This window comes from Adiantum capillus-veneris, unplaced genomic scaffold (genome assembly GCF_014529385.1).
Source record: "Adiantum capillus-veneris isolate H3 unplaced genomic scaffold, ASM1452938v2 Hic_scaffold_910, whole genome shotgun sequence".
In the NCBI taxonomy this organism is placed as follows: Eukaryota; Viridiplantae; Streptophyta; class Polypodiopsida; order Polypodiales; family Pteridaceae; genus Adiantum; species Adiantum capillus-veneris.
Window position 1 is genome coordinate 8,691 of NW_028221873.1, and position 26,277 is coordinate 34,967.

At 43.7% G+C, this 26,277-nt stretch overlaps 1 pseudogene; it reads right to left on the reverse strand.

The window, feature by feature from the left end:
• Positions 1-526: 526 nt before the first annotated feature.
• LOC147416492 (uncharacterized) overlaps positions 527-26,277 on the reverse strand; it is a 61,528-nt pseudogene continuing 35,777 nt past the window's right edge.

Below are 26,277 nucleotides of genomic sequence, written 5' to 3' on the forward strand. Positions count from 1 at the left end.
CACATTGTCATTGAGGGCCTATTCTACAATTTCACATTTCACACTTCATTTTCAGTTTTCCTTTTTAACATTCAATACTTTTTGTGCTTGTACTTCAGACATTGTATTAGATTCGCCATTTTGTATCTGATGGTCTCATAGGTCATTTTGGCCTTTTGAAGACGTTAATATATCATTTCATCTGTGTGTGTGTGTGTGTGTGTGTGTGTGTGTGTGTGTGTGTGTGTGTGTGTGTGTGTGTGTGTGTGTGTGTGTGTGTGTGTGTGTGTGTGTGTGTGTGTGCACGAGCGCGTGTTAAAAAGATATTGCATTTTAAAACGAAGTACCTTCTAACGAAACTTTTTTCTTTCTGGTTGTTATAAGAGAGGCATTAACCAAGCTTTGTATTTTGTATATGTAGGCCAATGTGTATGTGTGCGCGCGCTAGAGAGAGAGAGAGAGAGAGAGAGAGAGATCTGACATTTATTTTCCTATTGTATAAAGAGGGGCATTGAGTGGTGGGGCACACACACTCTTTCTCATCCTCTCATGTAGACCATTGTGATTTTTCACCTTGTTTACATCAGGGTCAAGGCTAGAAAAATACATTTTTCCTAACCGAACTAAGTAAGGGGAAACTTGAAATTCTCCTGGTTTTTAGGTCAATTTTTAGCTTTTGCCGGTAATTTCACTAAAACTTGTGTAAATTTGCCGGTTTTCTTAAAGGCGAGCTCAAAATCTAACTGGGATTTATAATTTCAGCCGGTTAAAATACACTAGACCCCGATTTTTTTTCTAACACTGATCAGGGTGTGTTATGACTAGGAGCTCAAAAAGCTATATACATGGCAAAGAAAAATGCGTTCCTTCACAAACTACGCTCTGTTGAGGGAGTGGGAAACTCGCGAGGGTGCGACCTCGAAGACTCCGCAACGTTCAAGCTCGCCAATCTGCTCAGGCAACTTTTGCAGATTTCCGCAACCAAAAGGATAGCCTCGATTGATGTCCTTCCAAAAGTCAACAACAAATCCACAGCTGCTCCTTGACAACCAGAAGCACGAAAGCCCATACCAATTGCATCCTCTACTATCTCAGCGTGCATATGGTTGGCATCAGTGGCTTGCAACCAGCCTCCCACAGTTACAATTAGACTCTGTGACTCACAAATGACCAGATCCAGCTCCTCGCTTTCATCAAAACCAGTATCTGTGCGCCCGTCCAACGCTCCCCTCACCTGCAATAAATGCATCACGTGAACATTACTATTGCCATACACTGCCAAATACAATTCATTCAAATAACACATTGCAAAACACTTGATTGTGGCTGTAGAAATTTTATGCGGCAAGAAACACTAATTGACCAATCAAAGAATCAGTCCTCATAATGCGGAAGAGTATTTTTCATCTTGATGGGGAGTATCCTTGATTCCTTCGTCTCACATTGAGGCCTGCAAGAACTACTTTGTTCCTCAGGAGAACAAAACATTAGCATGGCCTTGCCAACTGCACTGACTGCAAGAGTTGTGCTCTAGTAACACAGAAAGAAGAAAGCAAGAAAGATTGGTACATCTCTTAAGGACCAAACCCATAAGACCAGGTACAATCAATCATGAGCGCACTGCTTTTGTCACCCCGTTGATCTTCTTTGATCCTGGAGCCTCTAAGAACTTTCTCTGTTTTGCTCCCTTTGTACATATTTCCTTCTAAGAAAATTTCTATTTTTGACATCGAAGGATTATGATAAAGAATTGTTTAAAATATCTTGACCCATGATACATGGCCTACCAGCACGCCTTAGATGGTTACCTGAACCCGCGTAAGCGGCGATCCTCGATCCACTTGAGATAATGTTATGCCTAAATTGTCTATATTGGATGTCACCCATCTCAACTGTTAGATGTATCCCAGGACCCGTTCTAATGGTCATACACTAGACCGTCGGATGGCATCCGAAGACCCGCATTTACAGTTGAATGACATCCCATGACCCGCTCTGACGGCCACACTGAACGATCAGATAATATCTAAAGCTATGGTTTGCAGAGTTTATGCAACAATTCAGATTTTCTTGTTCAGAGTTTGCATAGACTGTATCTGTGATTTGCATGGCATCTATGTAAGCACACATGCTTGAATCAGTTTATCCGGATCCCATAGAAGCCAGCAACACAGCCACCGCTCTCAAATCCAAAACAGCCCATAATTGACATGTGCCATTGACCACGTGTCTCTTCCCACATGATTCCACAACTCGAATGCAGGTCCAAGCTGAGGTGGAGGGCCAAATATAGTTGCACCCAGAGAATATATTGTACAATTATCCAAAACTTGATTGGCAGGCATAGGTCGAGAAGGTTCAAACATTAGATGAACCCAGCCATAAATCTGTTCTTCACATACAATTATGGTCAAGATCCTTCACAATTTAATGCTTACTGAGATGCTTAAGGACCAGACACAAGAAAAATATACCTACTCTCTCTCCAAGTGGAGCAAAAAAATCTCAAAGCGAAGAGGGCATTTGTGATTTCATCTGACTTGCTACTGGACCTTACATACAGATTTGAAAACTAATCTGTAACCCTCGGCCTCCCATAGCGCAATCAATCTTTCACATGCACATCATGAAAACATGGGCAATGTCAAAATGCTCGGCATGGGCATAAAACCCCACATTCAAAAATCTACATCCGGTCCACCGAAGCATAGAAGATGCAGGACCAGGATCCCAACAAAATTTTGCAGGATTTCCACATTCAATGGAGGATCCCTTTGTATATATGGAGGATTGAGTATCATACCGTAGAGGCTGGCAGCTAAATAAAGATGCCCAAGGGCTGGATCAAATGGCATTCTTTTGGGAATCCAAGGCACAAATGAGCAAATGAGCCTGCAGGTCTTTCAGTCACTGACCCTAGAGATAAGATGTGACATGCAGGAAACGCTGTGCTGGCTAACATCTGGACCTGGCATACCCCATTTATATGGCTGTTGTTGTGGACGATGCAATTATATATGAAGGGTGGCTCCAATATGTTGGAGGATATTCATAGCTTAACTCTTGGTGCTTTTATGGAGACAAGGATACCAACATAGCTATACAAAGAAATTTTACTAGCTTGGGTAGCATTTTTAGGCAGTGTAATTGGTATTTTGAGAGTCCGCACTGATTTTCAGAAACGAGATCAGAACCACCAGACTATTTTGGCAAGAACTTAGGAGGATAACTACAAACTTCAAGGAGTCGGGGGGAACTTCCTTTTCGAGATCACCAAGGAAGAGCAAAGAGAAAGCACTTACTATATTTTCTTACCTTAATCAATGCTTGATGTAGATGATTAACCAAGCTGCACAGTTTCTGCAAATTCGATAGTACGCTCCATGAAAAGGCATTTTCAGTTTGTGACCTTCATGAACAAGCAAACCTGATTTAATTTATGGCTTTGTTTCAATTACAAAAAGAGAACAAACAAATAGGACCTATCGGTTCACTTGCCTGGCAATCCTAGAGTCATCCTTCACTCTAGTCCTGAGGAAAGTTTGAGCTTTAGATCTGAAACCCATGTTATTATGCCCCTTGACCCAGGACTTTGAAGGCCACTGAAGCAAAGTGGTTTTTCTATTGTGTTTACGATAATGATTACTTCCTGTTTCATCATGATATTGAGAGAGATGCTGCGGCTCACTGTAGGCAATCCTACAACATGTTAAGAAAAGAAACTATGCCATTTTACAGAAGCTCTTTCTGCTACAAGCTCACCACCGTCCTTGAATTCTTGCAAGTTCTTCGGTTAGATTAGCCACTTGTATAAGAGCATCTCCTTTGTCAATTGTCACCTGATTCCACCCAAGAATGAAACAATCTTCGAAATGACTACCAACAAACACTTTAACTTAAGCTGACCTTTAACAATTGCTTATGTAGCTCTGCAATCTTTTTTTCACGAGCAGCAATCATGTTCTCCCTGCAGATATTCCTTTCATCCTGTTGAGACAGTAGCAACAATGCAGCCACCTGAACAAAAAAAATCTTATTTTACTACATTGCACCAGATCAGATTCATGCACCAGAATGCCAGGCCTCAAGAGATTACTAGAATCATAGATGTGTGCTGCAATGCCTAGATACCGACGAATAATGCATACATGACTAAAATAAAATAAAATAAACAGTATTCAAAGATGTATTACCTTCTCCTCTAAAGCAATGGCTAATGCCTCTTTTGTAACTGCAATTTCGGATTCATCAGCTTGCTGCGGTAAAATTTTGTTGTTTGTAACATCTTTCTGAAAAATAGTTTGTTATAGTTTAGCAACATAGGTTGAGTTAGAAAAACACCATAGATTGCAGTTAAATTGCATGCTATGGATATGAGATGCAATATACAGAGACAAGCTACATTATCGCTTGACGGCATTTGGTTTTTCTTGTCATTCTGTCTCCAACCATTTCTTTTTGGCTTACACTGAAACACTTATGCTCACTTCAAAAGACGGGACTAAACCTACTATCACTTGAGTTCAGTAAACTAGATTGTCTAACAGATTCAATAAAAATCTCAGAGGTCCCATATAGTTGGCTAAAAAAGTGCGCTCACCACTGCTGCTGCTGAAACAGGAAAGGCACCTGAAAAGGCTGTATAGCTGCACCCTCTCACAACACCTCGGTAAAACGGATCACTATCTTTTGTTAAAAAAAGCTCTTATGAGTTATAAGAACCTTGAAGCAAACACTTTTTTTTATTTAATTTTCCATGATACCCAGAGTGGATCGCAAATCTAGATGTATGTGATTGATCCTATATGTTATGTCCCTAGGCATCAGGATGGGCGCCTGAGCTAAGCCCGGCCAAGTGTGGATATTGCCACTATTAGGTGAGTCCTATAAATAGGACAGAGGGAGTCTTTGGCAAGCTTTTCTTTTCTCATTCTTGGAGAGAGATATTAGTAGTCACCACATGGATACTTGGTGTGTCTTGACTTAAAGGTTCTACCTCTCTGTATCCGTTTTCACATGAGGATGCCCTTCAGAACCAACCACTCCTAGGACATGGAAACCCTCCGTACGCAATCTGGTGAAAAGTCTTGGATTTAATGGAGTATGCTTTGTGAATCTTGTTTCGCAAAGAGAGGGGAAAAGAGGGGAATTTTTATGTTTTGTACTGTGTACTGACATTGTTGTCCATTGGAGGAGTATTCCTCATGGTTTATGGAAGCCAAAGAGAAAATTGATGCATGGGGCCCGTATGCTTGCAAGGTTGTTCCCAAGCTAAGGACAAGATGAAAGTAGCACTCAGCTTCATAAGTAGCTTCTCGATATCTTCTGCATTCGGTATCAGTAACAGTTTACAAAGAGCAGCAGCACAAGAGATGTATACTCAGTTGGGGGCAGCCATGTGCAGACGCATGGTCTGTCGAGCACTCACACAGCGGTGCTTGGCAGCTAAGAGGCGTTTCGGACGCAGCGGTGGTACCCCCTCCCCTCACGTCAGCTGCAAACTCTCAACCCCCGCCTCTCCTTGTAACTCTACCAGATAGGGTGGAGTTTACACATTCATGCTCACTACCCCACCTTGCAGCACTGTTCAAGCACCAAAAGACAAGCATCCTCACATCACCTGTAACCATGCCTTTTTGAGGGTGTGAAAGGCCTCTAAGCAGGCCCTTCAGCAACCCACGCAGACTCCCTTCTGATTCACGACATGAGGATTTGACATCCACCCTAAAATTTCAATGGACACTCAGTTTCACGAATTGCCATTCCATATGGAATGGCACAATGCCATTCCAAAAACAATTCTCGATATTCATACCATTCCAGTAACTTTCGACATTCAACCTCAAAAAATAAATCTCCACATAGCACTGCAAAGAATACATTATAATAGAGCAATCCACCTCAATGCTAACTGAATTGCTTCTTGTACCTCATTAGGCTAAAAGATGTCGTGATCAAAGCACATTTTTTGGATTTTCAATCTTTGGAGTGTTCATACAAGGAGCATCAACAAATTTAAACTCTTAACAATTGATTGCGAAACTTGATCTTGATCTTATTCATCTTTGAAGTGCCTCTCTCACATGCCATGGTTGAGAGAGGTAGCATTAGCAATGCTCTTCAAAGCTTTATGGTCCAAGGAAAAGAATGCTCCCACTCTGCATGATTATTGGTATCCAACCATGATTATTGTTATCCAACCAAGTTACATACATATCTTTCCCTTTAGCAATTCCGCATTCTAGTTATGAAAGACCTGCCGTCTCCTTTGCACTCGTGCTCAATAATCGGCAAACTTTCTCCTTGCCTAAAGTGCTTACATAAAACTGTCAACCATTGTCTAAACAAAACATCTAGCTTTTCCAACTTTGGATCATAGTCTTTTGGTGAGAAATATTTTGCTGTTTCGAAAACACCAAAATCCACTTTAAAGTGATCCCACAATGATTGGCTTATGCTTCTAACATAACCGTGACATAAATGTATTGAATATACATATACGATATCATAAGTCTCACGAGGATTAGCTATATCTACTTCATACATTGGAGCCAAATGTAAACAATGAGAGTGCATGGTACCTTTCTCATCTTTATGTGCTTGTGGTAAGTATTGGCTCACCATTTGGGTACTACGTCAGTAATGCGGGGATATTGGTATTGTTATAATGAGTCAACTTCCCTTCCCCTTGCCAAAAGAACATATGGGCATCGGTCGGTAACGCGGCCATATGATGCTCGTATGCAAACTATTATTTGTGACGCGAGACATGGGAGAGGCAAATACATTGATAATGAAAAATACAGAGTACACAGAATAAATAGATGAAATAAAGAGTTTGTATGGATAATAATTACAAGAAGAGCATAGCTCGTTTCATAACCTCCCGACCACCCCCAACCTATCTCAATCTCAATCTCAATCACACTCTCACTCTCAATCACAATCGCAATCTCAATCTCAATCTAATGCACAATCTCAATCTCAATCACTCTCTCAATCTCAATCACAATCACTCTCAAAAATCGCAAAAATCTACTCAAAGGCAAGGACAGCATCAATCCTTTAGCAGCGTGCCTTGCACATCCAGATGATTTTGAAAAGTATAGTGTCACAAAACATCTTCCTGACGGGTTGCTGAAAGATTTGTTTCTTGGTCCTGTCACGGCTGTCTTTTTGCGAGTTTTGACAGAAACAAATTGCCAGCAGCAACAGGATAGCCTACAAGCAGCAACACGTTAGCTTACAAACAAATATACACAGGTAATATCTGTTTTGTTTCATCCAATCAAGAAGTGATTGCACTCTTTTATGATAGTACAAAATGATGTTTTAAATTTGATTATCATGTTGAATTGGTTGCACGAGTATGTTCTTTTGGCTATTTTGTAGACAATGCAAAAACCAATGTGTGAAACAGGATCTGTGCAAGGTATCATGATAATGGGACTGTGATCGTCTTGCGATTCCGATTATAATCGTTGTTGCCATCAAGAGATTGAAAAGCTTCAAACTCAAAAGCAATTGGCCTCAAAAGCACTAGCGCCAAAATCTGCTAATGCATTTTGCAAAAATTTGTATGGTTGTCACATCATCGACGTAAAACGCGAAAATCCGTGCACGCTGCCACGTTATCAGGTCAATGCAAAATTCGAAAACTCTGTACAGCCTCTGCCACGTCATCAGCTTATTACGCAGGCCTTTTATGTGTGTCCCCTACTTTGTTTTGATGTCTTCGGTCACTTGGGCCCCATCGAGCGGGGTCCCATAAGTTGGTGGGAGCTTCTCTTTTAAAATAGGCCACTCGGTAAGACTTTGCAAATTGGTAAAACTTCTTTTGTTGCTTTCGCTTCTTTTGATGCTTCTTGTTAGGGTTTAGGCCCCTCGGCCGGGATCTGCAGGTTGGCTCCGTTCTTCAGTGGCTTGACACGTCAGCAGTTTGTGGCATCCCCCCTTCTTGAAACAAAGTAATCGTCCCCGATTACAGTATATCTGCAAAACAACTCAACTTAGCTCAAAAAAATCCGAGGGTCATTCGGAGGGACAATCAGTTTTCTCATTCCAAAAAATTGGAGCTCTTGATATCTTGGCTCACTGGCTTTCCAAAAAAATATCATCCAATAAGGAGTCTCGTTCCAGATCGAAGCTCTTGATATTTTGGCGTAGTAAAATTAGCCATCACACCCACACCGTGTTGATCTCCAACAAGTGTCTTGATGCACTAAAATTACATACCCAGACAATCTTATCCAATTAGGAATATTCAGTGGTTGGCACATCACAATGCAGCACAAATGCTCACATATGCATGTTACAAGACATAGAAACATAAGGCTACCGATGAACACTCCCCGCGTAAATAACCATCCAGGTCCGAGCGATGAGCTGTTCAACGACTCCCTCAGCACTCCTCCCACAAATAACCTAAAAAGATATGGGTCGGGAGATATAGAGGCCTTTTGCAACCAAACGCCCCCAGACTGCAGCCTACGTCGTTTGGAGGTGCTGAGAATCCATTGCTCAGACTTCTTAATGCTCCCCCCGTAAATAACCACAAGGGTTCGGGCCATGAGTAAAAATAGTACTTTTCAAACATTCAATATTCCCTCCCCCCCAAATAACCACATGGCACAAGGGTCCGGGCCACGAGTATGTGCAAGCATTCTCAAACATCAATTTTCTCGCTACTCCACTCTAGAGTAAATCTCCAGATTCCAAACAGGATCACCAAACAAGTTCTCAAACAAAATTCAAAAAATTGTTGATTCAAATTGAGAAAGCATTCTCGACATCAGTTAAGCTCGAAAGCGGCATGATTTATAAACTCTTGAATCGTCGAAATTGGCTTGGACAAACAGTGTTCATGTGGTGGTGATAGTAGCCCAAAGCTATAGCAATCACACTAGGTCTTCACGGTTCGAGAAAGAGACACTTGCTAAGAGATGTCTCGAAATTCCAAGTTGTAATCTGCTAGGCTTTCCGTGGCAAGCATTTCAGGATACCCCACTTTGCCAGAATCTGCACTCTGAAGGAAAATGCCAAAAAGCATGTAACTTCGGGCAAAAATTTTATTGATAGCTTACCAAGTCCTTGGAGTGTGCGGCTTGGTAGCTATAGACATCCACCATTGCATGGCATTGCCTCTGAGAAAAACGGTGGCTTGAAAAAAAAAACGATCCTTCTCGTGCAAGTGATCTTGAATTCCTTATGGCTTATGCCATGTAAGACAACGATGAAGACGAGAGCGCGCAACCTTGTGAGCATGTACGCGGGCCGTGCATGTCCAAGCACGAGTAGCTACATGCCCTTTGATTGCACAACCAAGGATCATTCGCACCATGACTCAATACCTAGCATGAGCATTTTTCACCATGAGAACCCAGTGTTATGACAACATGTGAACCACCTCTTATAGGTCACTTAATTTATTAAGTGACTTAATAATTTACCAAATCGTGGGGGCTAGGGGAGCAATTGCTCGACCCAGTTTGTGGCAAGTACAAAAGAAGGCCCTTGGCAATAGAGAGAAGTAGAAGACAAGAAGGGAGCACATGCATCAGGTGCACACGCCTCCCAGTGTTTTCTCAAGCAGTTCAACCCAACGTTTTCAGCATCAGAAAATCAGCGTTTTCAGCCCACAGCCACCAGCGTTTCAGTTTCCAGCCTCAGCCTCACGAGAACCTGCAACAACCATTGCAGATCCTCGCCGGTTGTCCCATCTACACCCAGATCAGCCTAGCGTTTTCAGTTCAGTAGAGATCAGCCTAGCGTTTACAGATTCAGCACAGATCAGCCAGCGTCGTAGAGTACCGCAGCATCTAGAAGCATTGTACCAAACTTTGTGCAATTTAAAGCAAATACCTCTCTAGCAATAAAGAGAAGGGCCCTTGGAGGGGGTTTTGGGACCCCATCTGGTGTCATCTCCTCTCTCTCTCTCTCTCTCTCTCTCTCTCTCTCTCTCTCTCTCTCTCTCTCTCTCTCTCTCTCTCTCAGTTTGCATTCCACTCTCTTGTTTGGTCACTGCACATTCTCTCACGAAGCACAAAAGGCTCTCCCTTCCGCTAAGTAAAAGGAACCTTGAGCACCCACTGATCACTCATCTTGAGCCATACACCATCATTCACTTCTGCTACACATTACAAACGGGGACGGGCACCAAGTGCCAACGAAAAAGAACAGATTGAACAACTTTAAGCACTTCAAATAACACTGAACTGAAAGATATGCACAACACACGAGACAAGAGTGGCGGAGTTCCACCCCAAGAGAGCACTGGCCTCAAACCATGGCGCCCCTTTTGATGTTTCTTTATATTGCTTCAATTGAATACATCATCGGTACTCCATCCTTAGCACCTTCACACTGAAGCATACCAGAGAATGAGCCCATGGCGCATATTAGAGAACCTTGGCCTTTGAAAAGCAATTACATGAGAAACTTCAAACTCAAAAGCATCTGGCCTCAAAAGGACTAGCACCAAAGCTGCCCAGCACGTTTTGTGGAAATCAGTACAGCTGCCACATCATCAACGTAAAACGCGAGAGTTTCACCTACAACAATGAAGGCCAAGTCGCCATGAGTTGGTGCCTCGGCACTGAAATCCGAGCAGTAAAAGATTGGATAGGCTCAGTTCGAAGTCTTTTAGGCTCCACACGACACATTATAAGTTGGTGGGTACTCACACACATAATAGTTCACAATGAGTCAAACTCAGCCTTCCTCTTCTCCTTCATCGATTTTGGGCGCCCCCTCTTACTGATGAGTCTGGGAATTGCACTTGGAGCCGCCATGTGTCCTCTATGCCCATTTGAGTTAAACACCTAGTAGTGGGTGCACGTGATCATAGCTTTAATAGAAATCTTGCCTCCTCCCTTGTTCTATGTAGCACGATAATTCTACTCTCCTGCACCGCTCTCCCCTTTGAATACAAAATTGTGATGCCCAGCTCAAGGGCTACCCATATGTATGTACAGTTGTGTGGGTTCATGCGCCTTTGCCGAGGCAAGAGCCTCTTGTACAAGTACTAGATTAGCTAGTTGCTAATCCCCCATAGGTACACGTTGATTTGGAGAGATTTCATGCGAGAAATGTCGTCAAAATGAAAGGGCAAGTAGCCCTATAGGTGCGGTAGCTCGATAGCTTGCTACGGATGCGACCATCACGCGAAACGGAGCCCGAAACAGGTAATTACAGCATGCTGTGTATTTTTGCAGGTTTAGGGTTCTTACCCTTTTTGATCCCTAATAGTCCCAAGAGCTTCGACGAAGCTAGGGAATTTCTGTGCAAGTGTTTTGGTGCATTTTAGAGGCCGAAAACAGAGAACTCACCGTGCTGTAATTTCTTGCTAGGTTTTAGTAAAGTGCTCTAATGAGCCGGGAAAGTCACCTATTGCATGGGGATTGTCTGTGAAGCCTCCTACAGTAGTTATGCTACCGAAAATGGGCTAGAGTAGGTCATTTTCAGCCCAATAAAAGTGGGACAGCTCGTAGGAATTTACAAGTTTTCTCCAAAGTTTAATTGAATAAAGAAATACCGAAAGAGGCCCAACCTTTTGGGCCAACGCAGTGTCACTGTTTGCTTGGGAGCACTCTAGCTGCCAAGGCGTGGTTTGTTTGAAGTATTAAATTCCAATCTCAAGTTTATTCGTGAAGTTCCTTTGTGTCGTAAAGTTCAAGTAAAGTTAAACAATGTAAAGATCAAGGTGAAAGCCAAAGTCTACAGTCCTTTAGTGAGTCTACGGGCCGGTTTCAGAACTGGCAGCTTGTAAAAAAATTCCTAGAAAAGAGGGAGAAATTCAGCCCTCAATGATTCAAGAGCTCGAGAAGATCAAAGAACATGTGAAAACTTTCCGGGAAGAGAAAGAGCAGAATTCGAGAACAACCTCTTCCTGGGCGGATGTCCTCACCAAAATGCAAAAGAAGTTTGTTGAAGTTAAAGAGTGGATTGAGGTTGCAAAGAAGGGAAAGGCTAAGTTGATTGAAGCTACACCAACAACCACCATTATCAATATGACCATCGAGGAAGAGCAGAAGAGGAAGACTAGAGCCCTTCACGTGCGTGTTACAAGCCTTGAGGACATGAGGAAGAACCATGAAAGAACTCTTGAAACACATGGGCATTTCTGAAGCCACACGCACAGGTGCATAGAGAGTGGGAAAGAAAGGAAACGGTGGGGAAGGAAGTTCTGCGAAAAGAGCACTCATTTTACATTTCCCCTATTGTGGATACTAGGAGAGAGTTCTTGAAGAAGAAACCAACTCTTGGGATATTTCTCGGTAATGACCTAGCGCAAATTGCACACATGCAAGAGCTGATGCCAAAAATCAAGGCTGCGAGGGAGAAGGGAAAAATTGCTTTCTATAGAGGGGGGAGAGTGGTGATCTTGGAAAGACACATCACATGATGGCGCAAGACCTATGGGAGCAGCCTTAAAACGGGCATATGGCACTATAATGGATCAATGAAGCTAGATGTTGGTGCATTTGAGGATAGCTTCAAGGGAAGAGACAATATTTTCTACTCTGAGACACATCAAACTCGCGGTGTCACATTTCTTAGAGTGACCGAATACCATTGGGAGACCACTTGTAGACGGGAGGTGAGATCATAGCATAGAGGACATCGGTCAAGAGGTGTCACAGTTTTATTCACGAGAGAATTGCACCCTTGTATTGCTAAGAGGGATGAGCATGCTAGATATATGTGGGTCATGGTGAGAGCAGAGATGGGGAGGCCACTTTATATTGCAATATGCTATTTCCCCCAAGCACACCTCTCTATGCATCACCCAAGGGGCAGTCACCAACATGATTTTAGATGAGGACAAATGGGAGTTCTCTAGGGATGGGATACCATCCTCCTAGGGGACTTCAATGCCAGGACGGGCCACTCTCAAACAGCCTTCTATGATACCTCAAAGCAGATGTTAAGAGAACTGGATGTCAGTGATCTAGGATTGACCAAGTGCCACCACTGACCAGAGGTACATTGAATGACAGCGCCATTGAGCTTGGGAGAGCTAGACGCCCACGTCTACGAGGGCCACCACGACATCGCAAAGACTCCCTCAGAGGATAAGGACTATTCTAGCACGGCATGGAAGATTTCATGGGAGACGTCCATTACAGCTAACTATGATACAGTACATCCTCGGACACTAAAGTTCTCTCTCTCTCTCTCTCTCTCTCTCTCTCTAACTTTTAATGGCCTATTAACTTGCGTGTAGCAGAAAATAGCATGAATATAGTGAGCATTTCATTGGTGGAGAGAGCAACAAAAAGCATAACACCTAGTTAGATAGCATGAACAATACTTCAAAAGAGAGAAATTAAGCAATTGAAAATAGTTGAGGACCGGATTTGCATGGAGCCGGGTCCCCCCTCCAAAAGGCTTTGTATTATGGTTTCTCCTATCCAGAGAGACATTTTACAATACAATTCTTTCTGTTCCTTCAATACTAGCTAGTACAATGAAGATGGAAACTTCAAGCACTAAGCAAAACACTTATCAAACACAACATCAATTCCCTCACGGTCTCAGACCCAAGACCTCACACACCTTCGAAGATGGTGAGAGCTAGCTTGGTATGAGAGTAGATTGAGAGGAGGAAGGAGTAGTCTTACAAGAAAGATGTACATCTCCTCACATAATCACTCATATTAGCATAGCTTAGCTTAGTAATTAGCATGGTAGAGAAGATGAGCATGCATTGAAGCTTGGCTCTTGGTTGGATTTGCATCACAAACCCAAGAGTTGTTGGTGTAGGCCTCCCTTCTCACAAGCTTGGAGTAGGTGATAAGATTTTTATTAAAGCTTGAGAAGAGAGAAAGAGTCTTCTTACTCTACACATGAGCTTGTGTGAGTGTGTGTGGATAATTGCCTTTTAAAAATCAGCCCCCTCTCTCTCTCTCTTGGTCGACCCCTCTTGCTATTTGCTCTTGCTAGCACCTCATTGGACCTCCCAAGGCTTAGCCAATAGGATTTCAGGAGCATAAGTGATACCCTTCTGACATGTGTCCCCCTTTCCCCTTCTGTGAGAGCTTTAGGTAATTAATAAATGCAATTCAACTCTCATTGGATCCCTTTATCTCCTCGCCAATAGGAATCAGGCAAGCCATTGGGCTGCTGAATGCTCATTGGACCCCTTGGGAGACTATCCAATAGTCTTCTAGAGAGCTTAATTCTTATTGGTTCTTTTATTAAGTGTTTTTAAATTAATTAAACTAGATTTACTCTAGCCTAATTCTCATTGGTCCACCTCCAAGGCCATCCAATAGGATTTGAGTACACCTTGTGGGCATCTAGCCTAGGGAGCTAACATGTGTCCCTCTTTCCCCTTGTGTACAAGGGAAGCTTGTGAGAGTGTGTGTTTCTCTCTCATCCCCTACTTCTTGGCCTCGCCCCCTCCTATGTAGGAGTTTGTGAAGACTTTTTGGGGCACACACAAAGCATCGAATTTCCTAAGCTTTTGACCATTGGACACAACCTTTGAATTTTGGAACCTTAGCATTTTGGAAGTCTTAATGGGTTGAACCTTAGGGTCTTTTTAGCCCATTGTTGATCATTGCTCTTTTGCAGATGGCCCCCCCTTTGGATCCCTATTTTCCCTACTATGGATTCCTACTGTGGCCGGTTTGCCAGCTTAACCAATATTCTAGGAGAACCAATTCCCCATATTAAATGATCAATTCAACATGAGAAAATCATTTAGGAGAACTAGATATTAGTTATTATGACATTACCTCTCTCTTGAAATCATAGTCGTCCTCGACTATATGGTAGAGAACATAAAGCATATTCATTAGTCCTTTTCTTAGCGGGTACAGGATCCCTATGTTACCCTACGACATCATTCCAGAATGGATGACTAGTGCATTTGGCGCTTAAGAGCCTAAGGTGCTGCAAGCATGTCTGCACGTTAGTCCTATCAATCTTCCATAGTAGAGTGACAAGCTCTACTTGGTGTTCGGGAGACGTCGTCTCCGCAAACTTGCTCTAAGCATGCATACTATTTCATTTTTGTGCACAATAAATATAAAAGAGAGTTTTATAAGACAAAAACTTTGTTCATTTTTAACATTTCTACATTTGCTTACTCTTTGGAAGCATTGTAAGCATTGACAAGGTTTAGGTTATCCTTTAATTGTATGCCTTGCATCCATCTAGCATCTTCAAAAGGATAATTCTTAAACTTAATAAGATATTGTGGGATAGTCTTACTGCCTCTTAGTACCTTGTCTTCATGTCGGAGAATGGACTCGAGCTGCAGCACCTCTTCTTGGTCCTCGATCTCCGGTGGGTCTTTAATAGTTGGTTCTTGAGGTGGCTCTCCTTTGTGAGGCTTTAGTAGGCTCACATGGGAAGCATTGTGTATGAGCCAATGGCTTGGCAACTTGAGTTGATAGGCCATTTCATTGATTGGCCTAAGAATCTGGAAGGGACCATAGAACCTTTTTGCTAACTTAGCATAGTACTTTTGGTGTCCCGTAGGATTCTTGCCCGTCGTGTGCCTTAATTGAGCCTTCGGAAATTTGAGTAAGACCCAATGATTTTCTTTAAAGGCTTGGGCTCTTCTGTGCTTGTCAGCAGCAGCCTTTTGCCTTTGCTGTGAGATAGAGATAGCATCCTTAATCTTTTGGAAAGATTCTTGTAGATCTCGACTATACTCATCTGCAGCGAAGATCTTCCCGTGTACCTTAAGTAGAAGGGGAGTTTTTGATCTTCCCTCAATTACCTCGAAAGGTGCTTTTCCCGTGGAAGTATGTACAGTGTTATTGTAGGCAAACTCCACTAAGGGTAATGAAACGAACGAGGAGGAAGGATCTCCCAGCCACACGGACCGCCTACAGATACGCGTCGGACGAACCACCCGACCATAGCCACCATCCGGCAGCTCCCCCGTGCTGGGGCCAGCGTCTGAGGACGTAGGCGTGCACTTGTAAGACCGAGCGTCCCATACCACCCGGCCTCACCTCCTCGAGGTGACCTCGCGGGCTAACCACTGGCACTCTGCCAGTGGTGGTCGATAACTGTAAAGAGGCCTTGGCCTCCCTTTTATAATAATGGCCGGCCACACTGGCCGGGTTCACACTACGTCCTCCCGGACACTGGACGCCCATCTCGACGCTATCTAGACCAGATCCCCTCTCCCGTGAGCGGGACATAACATACTTCCCCCCTTAAGAACCATTGATGTCCTCATCAATGAAGAGGGGATACTGAGCCTTCAAGGCTCTAACACGTTCCCAAGAAGCAAACCTTTCAGATTGACCCTTCCATTTAATTAAGTACTCGTCATAAGCCTTGTGACGTGAATGACGGGTACGATGATCTAAAACTGCTTCTGGTTCTCGAGCAATATACTCAGTTTGCATATCTTGCCATACATTTTCCTCGATAGAGACCACAACGTCGGCTTCGCCCAATTTTACTTTAAGGCGGCTGACATGAAACACTGGATGTACACTAACATCCGAAGGAAGAGCCAGTTTGTAGGCAACTTGGCCAATTTTCTTTGTGATCAAGAACGGACCACAATGTCTAGCTAAAAGCTTATAATGCTTTCCTGTTCGCATAGTCTTGGAATCCTTGGGTATCTTCAGATAAACCCATTGTCCCACATCTAGAGTCCTTGGAGACCTCTTTTGATTAGCATAAGTAGTGACTCGATCACAAGCCGTTCTTATACTATGCTTAGCGAATTCGAGCATTTCCTGCATGTCATACAGGAAATCACGAGCTTGGCGTTCTCTGACTTGCTCTAAGCCAATAGCATTGGGGATTTAGGCTCGAATCCATACATCAGCATGAATGGGCTAAATCCAGTAGCAGAATGCTTGCTACTATTATAGGCAAACTCTAACTGTGGGAGATACCTTTCCCAATCAGATTGTTTGTGAGAGACATAGGCTCTTAACATGTCCTCTAACGTCTGATTCATCCTCTCAGTTTGTTCGTCGGAGTCAGGATGGTCAGAAGACGACATACTCAACTTCGTCTGAAGATGAGCAAACACATCTCGCCAAAATCGGCCAGTGAACTTAGTATCTCGATCATTGACGATATCCTCTGGGAGACCATACAGCTTAGTTGGTATAAACCTCGCCATTTTTGTGAGTCTATCGACCACAACCCAAAAAGCGTCATTGCCCCGACTAGTATTTGGCAAACAAACGATGAAGTCCAAGGAAATACTCTACCACTTGGCATCTAGGATTTCCAATGGATGTAGCAGGCCGGCTTTCCTAAGGCGCTCTGCCTTATTGACCTGACACTGAGCGCATCTCTTCACATAGCTCTTTATGTAAGAGCGCATTCTTGGCCAATAGAAATATCGCTTGACCAAAGCCAAAGTTCTCTGGATGCCTAGGTGCCCAACGCCAGGAACATCGTGGCATTCGCACAAAATCCTTTGTCGAATCTCATCGATTTCAGGCACGCAGACTTTACCATTTCTGAACAATAGTCCACCTCTAATGGAATATTGTCGCTGTCTCGTCTCTCTAACACAACTCACTTGGGTCTCCGGACCACCCAAGCCTGTATGCGAGTCATGCCCCGCTTCGACCTCGTTCCATATCTTGCCAAAATGGCCATCGGAGCGACATAGCCCTCGGACAGAGAGATAGAAATGCGTCGAGATTTCAGCCACAGACAAGGCATTCACCTCGGGAATCCTGCTGAGCGCATCGGCAACTCCATTGCTGGATCCTTTTCTATAACGGATCTCGAAGTCAACTGCAACAAACGTAGAGCCATACAAGTAGTGTCGCCATTTCCTGAGGGCGTGGACTACGGCGTAAAGCTCCTTCTCGTACGTTGGATAACGCATCTCAGCGTCAAAAAGCTTCTTACTTTCAAACGCGACAGGACATCCATCCTGATATAATGCCGCACCAATAGCATAATCACTAGCATCCGTTTCAACCACAAACGGTTTGCTAGGATCCACAATGTGCAATTGGCGCAGTAGTCACCAAGTGTTTTAGCATCCGAAAGCTCTCGTCGAGACGCTCATTCCAAACAACAGGGGGATTACCTTTACAATGAGGACTCGAAGTCTTCAGCCCTTTCACCCCTCCTTTTAAAAGTTGCGTAAGCGGAGTAGCAACTTTAGAGTAATCCTTGATGAACTTGCGAAAGAATCCAGTAAAGCCTAAAAAGGACTTTACTTGGCGTACATTCTTCAAAATGGGCCAATTTCGCAATTTATCCAACTTTTCAGGCTCGACGCCAATTCCATCGCGAGTAATAATGTGACCCAAGTACAAAAGCTCTTTCTTAAAGAATTCATACTTAGAAGCCTTAGCGTAAAGCTTCTCAGTTCTCAGTACTTCGAGAATAGTGCGTATATGCACTAGGTGCTAAGACAAACTTCGGCTGTAGATCAAGATATCATCGAGAAATACAACAACGAAGTTGCCCAAAAATGGTCTCAGGAGATCATTCATCATCTGCTGGATCGTAGGTAGAGCATTGGTCAAACCAAAAGGCAAGACCAAAAACTCGTAGTGACCATAACGCATATGGAAGCCTGTCTTTGGAATATCTTCCAGTTTGCTCCGTATCTGATGATAGCTTGATCGCAAGTCTATCTTCCTAAAATACAACGCTCCATGGAGCCGATCTATCAAATCGTCCATGCACGAGAGCGAATACTTGTTCTTGACAGTGAGCTTATTCAACCCCTTGTAATCCACGCAGAAGCGCATAGTGTTATCCTTCTTTCGAGAAAGTAGCCCTGGCGCTCCCCACGGGGATTTGCTAGGCCGAACAAACCGCTGTCAAGATAATCCTTCAGCTGTCGTCGCTGAACCTCGTCCTCCTCGGTTTTACTTAACCGATAGGGTTGCTTTGAGAAGGGCTGACTACCAGCCACCAACTCAATGCCATGATCTACTCCTCTCGAAGGCGGTAAGCCAGGAGGTAGATCATCAGGAAAAACATCCACGAAATCAGTCATGATTCCTCAGATAAAGTTGGATTCGTCGGAATCCCCAAGTTCAACAGAAGAACATGAAACATTTTTACGAAATTCAGTGACAGAAGTACCAAGCACTAATGAATCAAACCAAGCAGATGGTACACATTGATAAAAGTCAACATCAGAAGACTTTATTTCTTTATACATTTCCAAAGCAGTAACAAGTAGTATTGCAAAACCATTATTTACAGACTTCTTATTACAAAGCGACACAGATACATGAGGCATGTTCTGCTTAACAAAAACAAGAGAGTGATGTACATAGTCTATATACAATGAGTCTTGTTTATCATAAAACCATGGAATTCATAAAATAACATCTGCTCTATCCAGGCGCATGATGTGGAAATCCAGGTTCTCTTTGTAATCAGCCAGCTCGAGCGACAAGTCTGAAACCATCCAATTCCATACATCCGTATCCACGCCACGAGCTATCTTCACGCGATACTCATGGTCACTGTCCCGCGTCCGCAGGCTCAGTTTCTGCACCAATTTTGCATCCACAAAATTGTGTGAGCTTCCATTATCAAGGAGTACGGTCACGTCGTGACCATTGATCTTTTCGGGGAAACAGAGAAGATCGTGCTTTCAAACACTTTGGTGCTAAAAGTACAATTAGTGCATGAACTGTGCGCTAAATGATGGATTTCAACTTGAACAACACCAGAGTTACCTGAGATCTCGTGGATTTGTACCGAAGGACGGCCTTGCGGTTTCTGCGTCTTTTTCTTCTTAGGGCAATCCTTGATTTGGTGACCCGTCTGGCCACATCTGAAGCAAGCCCCTTTCTTCACTGCATCAACAACTGAAGCATTTCTAGCTTTCTTCTTTTCCTGCGAAGATCTCGGCGGTGATTTGGACTTATGCTGGAATCGGGGTCGCTTCCTCGAAGCACCCTCACCGGATTGATGGTCTACAGTTCTTTTCTTCTCATAATTCGCTCCATTTATCAAATGGAACGTCCTGGCCTTTGCCACTGCATCCTCGACATCAATCGGGGCTTTGTCCTTGATCAAGGCCCAACGGTAATCTTCATGTAACCCCAGCAAGTACATGTGCACGGCGTGCGTAGAATCCACCTTGCAGAAGGTGAGCGCCTCTTTGAAAGTCGTCGTATATTTATCAAAAGACAGAGTTTTCATCGAAAGAATCTGCAGTTTGGCATAAGCTTTCAAAGGGTCCATTTTAGCGAAATCCCTCTTGCATTTCACACAAAAATCAGTCCACGTCGTAGGCTTTTCTATCATGTCACGCCACCAGGTAAGCGCCTTGTTGCACAGATAGAGAGGAATCGTCTGAATCCTCCGTTCATCATGCTCCCCATAGAGGTCAAAGTATGTGGTCCACTGGTGCAACCAGTTATTTACGGCCAATTCCGTACACTCATTCTCTTCACCTGAGAAATTTGTGGTTTTGTACGGAATTGTGGCAGTCGGACCACCCTGCGAACGCCCAAAAGCAGCAATCTGCATCCGCAATTGCTGGAGATTGGTTTCCCCCTCGGAAATACGCGCAGTCGTCAACTGGGCCATATTTTCGAGAGTGGAAAGTCGGGAACTGAGCCCCTGTACGACCCCTTCGAGAGAGGCCAAGCAAAGGTTCGTCTGAACATTCGAGTTTTCCAGAGCGGTAACACGCTGGTCAAAACTCTAAAAAGTGCTTGTAATCCATGTGTAGAGAGCATGCGTGAATGAAATTTGGATGTTACCTGGCGCGTCGTCACGTTGCACATCAGAGCTAGAGGAATCCATGGCGAAGTACGTGAAAAACTGGAATTTTCACGCGAAACCGGGCCTTTTCTGCACTTTTCAGTAGCGAAAAAGTGAAGTTCGATGAGCTCCACGCATCGGCGTGAGCGTCTAAACGCGAGCAGGTGATGGCGAGAGCGCGGGAGCACGAGCAGGTGGGAGAGAGTAGACTCGAGAGAGGAGCACAAGAGAAAAAAAAATGAAATGCTCTGTAACTCACATGTCTCTGTAAGTGAGTTTTTTAACAAACTCAGGTTTCAGACTTGTTCTTTTTTAAAAACTTAAGTGGCCTGGCCCTTTTTAAATTAAAAGGCCCACTTAGCAATAAAAAACAAACTTACCTGCAGCGTGGAAATAAGGTAGCGCAAGAAAAATCGCACCCCCAGGCGCGTGGATACCCATGCCCAGCGCACGCCAAAGGAGCCAGCGCTTAGCAAATCCTCCATGCTGGAATTGTCCTCTCAGAGAAAAAACAACGCAGGACTTCTGTGAAAGTTGCACACCTACACTGGGTGTGCTCAACTCCTTCAGGTACCCAATTACCAGAGAAAGCACATGCTCTCTCTCTCTCTCTCTCTCTCTCTCTCTCTCTCTCTCTCTCTCTCTCTCTCTCTCTCTCTTTGCTTCGCACAGAGGGACTTACAAAGAGAGGGATTTACAGAGAGATGTTAAATGTGTTGTATGCTGAATTTAGTCTAAATTCAGCAAATTAAGAAGCAATTCTCTGATTTTCATGGAAATCAGTAAAATTTATCAGAAACCTTTCAATTTCCAGCACTCCCAGCTGTTTCCAACACTCCCACCTGTTAATTTGCTGTTTTTAATTAAAAATCAGCAAAAGAGCGCTAATCCTCACCTGCAAACATGCTTTCGAGAAGAAAAGTAAGTAATTTCAATAATTGAATCACTAAAAAATTACGCGAACTCGAGGTTCCCTGACTCGAACCAATCCGTAGGTGTGCACACAATCCCTCGTGCAGCCAAGCTGGCTCTGATACCATGAAACGAACGAGGAGGAAGGATCTCCTGGCCACACGGACCGCCTACAGATACGTGTCGGACGAACCACCCGACCATAGCCACCATCCGGCAGCTCCCCCGTGCTGGGGCCAGCATCCGAGGACGTAGGTGTACACCTGTAATACCGAGCGTCCCATACCACCCGGCCTCACCTCCTCGAGGTGACCTCGCGCACTCCTAGCCTCGCGGGCTAACCACTGGCACTCTGCCAGTGGTGGTCGATAACTGTAAATGAGGCCTTGGCCTCCCTTTTATAATAATGGCCGGCCACACTGGCCGTGTTCACACTACGTCTGCCCGGACACTAAACGCCCATCCCGACGGTATCTAGATCAGATCCCCTCTCCCGTGAGTGGGACATAACAAGTAAGTACTTCTCCCATTGGGATCTTTGATCTACTTCCGTTACATAGGCTTTTAGGAGATCGAGAATTGTTAGGTTAGCTATTTCACTTTGGCCATCCGTTTGCGGGTGATAGGCCGAAGAGAAGTTTAGCCTTGTCCCTAAGTTCTCAAAGAGACCCTTCCAAAAATTACTGGTCATTCTAGAATCTCTATCCGACACTATGGACATTGGCAAGCCATGGTACTTGAAGATTTGTGAAATGAACATGGTTACCATTTGATGGGCTTTGATAGTCTTTCTAACAGGTATAAAATGAGCTTGTTTACTGAACCTGTCTACTATCGTCCATATTCTTGTATTCCCATGGATAGACTTAGGCAATCCAAAGATAAAATCCATGGATATGCTCTCCCATGGTGAATTAGGGATTGGCAAAGGTTGAAGCAATCCAGGTTGCTTCCCTCTATCAAACTTCGGCTTTTGGCATAGAACGCATTCAGAAACATACTCTTGTATGTTTGCTTTCATAGTAGGCCAATAGAAATATGTTTCAATCCCCTTTAGGGTAGACTCAATCCCTCTATGCCCCGCATAAGGAGGAGCATGAGATTCATACATTACTTTCTCACAGAGTGAGTTAGAAACGCATTGTCTATTGCCATAGAGAAGATAACCATCTTGTAAAGTAAATGGTTCCTCTTTCTTCCCTAGTGCAAGGGCTGAAATCACATCTCTAAAATCGGGATCAATAGCATACGCATCTATCATAGAAGATCGATCATTGACAGTTGCTATGGAAACCGCATTCACTCTCTGCCGTCTTGAGAGTACATCGGCTACTTGATTATGCTTGCCAGCAATGTGAGCAATATGAAAATGAAATTGCGAAAGAAAGTTTGCCCACCTCATTTGTTTGTCGGAGAGCTTGGTCTGCGTCATGAAGTACTTAAGACTTTGGTGATCCATTCGCAGAATGAAAGGAGTCCACAATAAATAGTGCTTCCATAAGTCTAAGGCATGTAGAACTGCGAGGAGTTCCTTTTCATATATGCCTAGAGCTTGCTCAACAGGGTCAAGCCTTCGACTTTCATAGCCTATGGCGTGCCCTTCTTGGAGCAAAACAGCTCCAAGGCAATCACCACAAGCATCACATTGGACCTCAAATGGCTTTGAGAGATCCGGTAGAGTAAGCACAAGTTGAAGATAAGCTTTTCTTTAAGCTTTTCGAAAGCATTGTTCTCCTTAGCAAACCATGTATACCTAATGTTTTTCTTTGTTAGGTCATGTAATGGTCTTGCTATTAGTGAGAACTTTTCTATGAAGCATCTATAGTATGCACACATACCTATAAAGCATCTATAGTATGCACACATACCTATAAAGCTTCGTAGTTCATGAAGATTCCTTGGTTTAGGCCATCCTTTTATTACCTCTAATTTTGATGGATCCTTTTGGATGCCATCTTGAGAGATAATGTGACCTAAATACTGAATCTCTTGTAAGAAAAATTCACTTTTCTTTCGATTAACATAAAGTTTATTCTGTCTTAGAACTTGAAATATCAACTAATATTTCAACATGTCAAAGCCTAAAGAATGGAGCCAACTTGCAGATGCTGGCCGAGAGGCCTCAACCCTAAGAAGAACAAGTAACACAAGAAGTCCTCCCAACTTATGGGGACCCCGTCCGATGGGGCACCAAGTGAAATAAAGGATTAAAATAAAGCGGAACCCGCACACACACAAAAACTGCTGACGTGGCAAATTTCCAAAATTGCGCTGGTATGATGACGTGGCAGGCTGTACGGATTTTCGTGTTTTGCAATGGCTGATGACGTGGCAGGCTGTACGGGTTTCCGTGATTTACGCTGCCAGCTTTTTGGCTTTGCTTTTGGACCAGATGCTTTTGAGTTTGAATGCTTTTTACTGTAACTTGCTTTTGGGACCTAAGGCCTTTAAATATGAGGTTAGGGCTCATTCTCTGGCATGCTTCCTGGAGAAGGTGCAGAGTCCGGAGTATTGGCTTGTACTGTGTTGATGCAATATAAAGAAACATCGAAAGGGACGCCAAGGTTTAGGGCCAATACTCTCTGGGGTGGAATTCCGCCACTCCGTGTCGCATGTCGTCTCTCTCTCTCTCTCAATTCAATTGTTAATAAAGTGCTAAAAGTTTGTTCAATCTGTTCTTTCTCTATCGGCACGTGGTGCTCGTCTTGTGACAGTGAAGCTAACTCCTTGATCGAAAGAGCACAAAGGAGAAGCTAACTCGTTGATCAAAAGAGCCAAAAGAAGAAGCTAACTCCTTGATCAAAACAGCCGAAAGGAGAAGCTAACTCCTTAATCAAAACAGCCGATAGGAGAAGCTAACTCCTTGCTCAAAAGAGCAGAAAGGAGAAGCTAACTCCTTAATAAAAAGAGTAAATTGATTGTCCCTCGCAATGTCCCTCGGAAATTTTTGAGCTAACTTAAGTTGTTTTGCAGATATGCTATAATCGCGGACGATTACTCTCTTTCAAGAAGGGGAGATGTAACAAAGTGCTGACGTGTCAAAGCCTAAAGAATGGAGCCAACTTGCAGATGCTGGCCGAGGGGCCTAAACCCTAAGAAGAACAAGTAACAGAAGAAGTCCTCCCAACTTATGGGAACTCCGTCCGACAAGGCCCCAAGTGACATAAAGGATTAAAATAAAGGAGGATCCGCACACACACACAAAAACTGATGACGTGGCAGATTTCCAAAAATTGCGTTGGCATGATGACGTGGCAAGATGTACGGATTTTCGCGTTTTGCGCTTGCTGATGACGTGGCAGACTATATGGATTTCCGTGATTTATGCTGCCAGCTTTTTGGCTTTGCTTTTGGACCAGATGCTTTTGAGTTTGAAGGCTTTTTCTTGTAAACTGCTTTTGGGGCCTAGGGCCTTTAAATATGAGGTTAGGGCTCATTCTTTGGCATGCTTCCTGGAGAAGGTGCAAAATCTGGAGTACCGGCTTGTATTGTGTTGATGCAATATAAAGAAATACCGAAAGGGGCGCCAAGGTTTGGGGCCAATACTCTCTGGGGTGGAATTTCGCCACTCCGTGTCGCGTGTCGTCTCTCTCTCTCTCAGTTCAATTGTTAATGAAGTGCTAAAAGTCTGTTCAGTCTGTTCTCTCTCTATTGGCACGTGGCCGTCTTGTGACAGGAGGTGTTGCTTGTGTTTGTCTAATGAATTAAAGTAGATAATGATATCATCAAAGAACACTCCAGTAAAGGTTCGATGAGGTTTGAATAGCTTCTCCATCAAGCGGTTGAATGTGGCTTGTGCATTGGTCAAGCCAAAAGGCATGACAATGTATTCGTACAAAACAAACGTAGTGCGAAATGCGGTCTTTACAATGTCTTGATCAACTATCCTTATTTGATGATAGCTATCACAAAGTGATGACGTGGCTAAGGAGAAACCCTAATTTCAGGCTGAAAACCTAAAATCCCTACAAACCCTAAAATCTGCCAGAAACCCTAATTTCTGACAGCAAACCCTAATTTCTGCCGGGGTGCCATGTGGCAGCAGGAGAGCAGTACGGATTTCCGGAATTTGCGCCGCAAATTGCGCTGACAACTTTTGGGCGTTGCTTTTTGGACTCCACGCCATGTGAAAGAGAGAGAGCTTGCTTTTTTTTTTAAAGAAAAAAGACTCTCTAAGAGAGAGAGAGAACTGATGCTTTTTATTTTAAAAGCTTTTGGGGCTCTGCTTTTGGGCATCCCTTGTACCTTTAAATACGTGGTGAGGGCTTCACTTCTCAGAGCATCTGGACGCAGAGTCTAAGAGTGAAACCCTAGCCACACTCTTGTACTTTGATCTAATTAATATAAAAAGAAATACCGAAAGGGGCGCCAGTCTTTGGGGCCAATATCTCTAGGCACGGAACTCCGCCGGGCCAGTGCAAATCTATTGTGATCTGTGAATTGTTTTGAAGTGGTTATTTGGTGCTGTCGCGGTTGATTCTTGACTTGGAGTGTCCAAGTCTATTACAGTGGTATCAGAGCACGGCCAATTTCTCTTCTACGGGAAATCCGATCCCTAAACTTTTTTTTCCGCAGCACCTATGGCTTCAGGCAATGATCAATCGACTCCCTCTGCATCTGGAGATGCGGGCAAGGATCACAACAAAGATTCCGGCACGGAGTATGGCCCGCCTAGGCCTACTCCAGCAGAGCAGC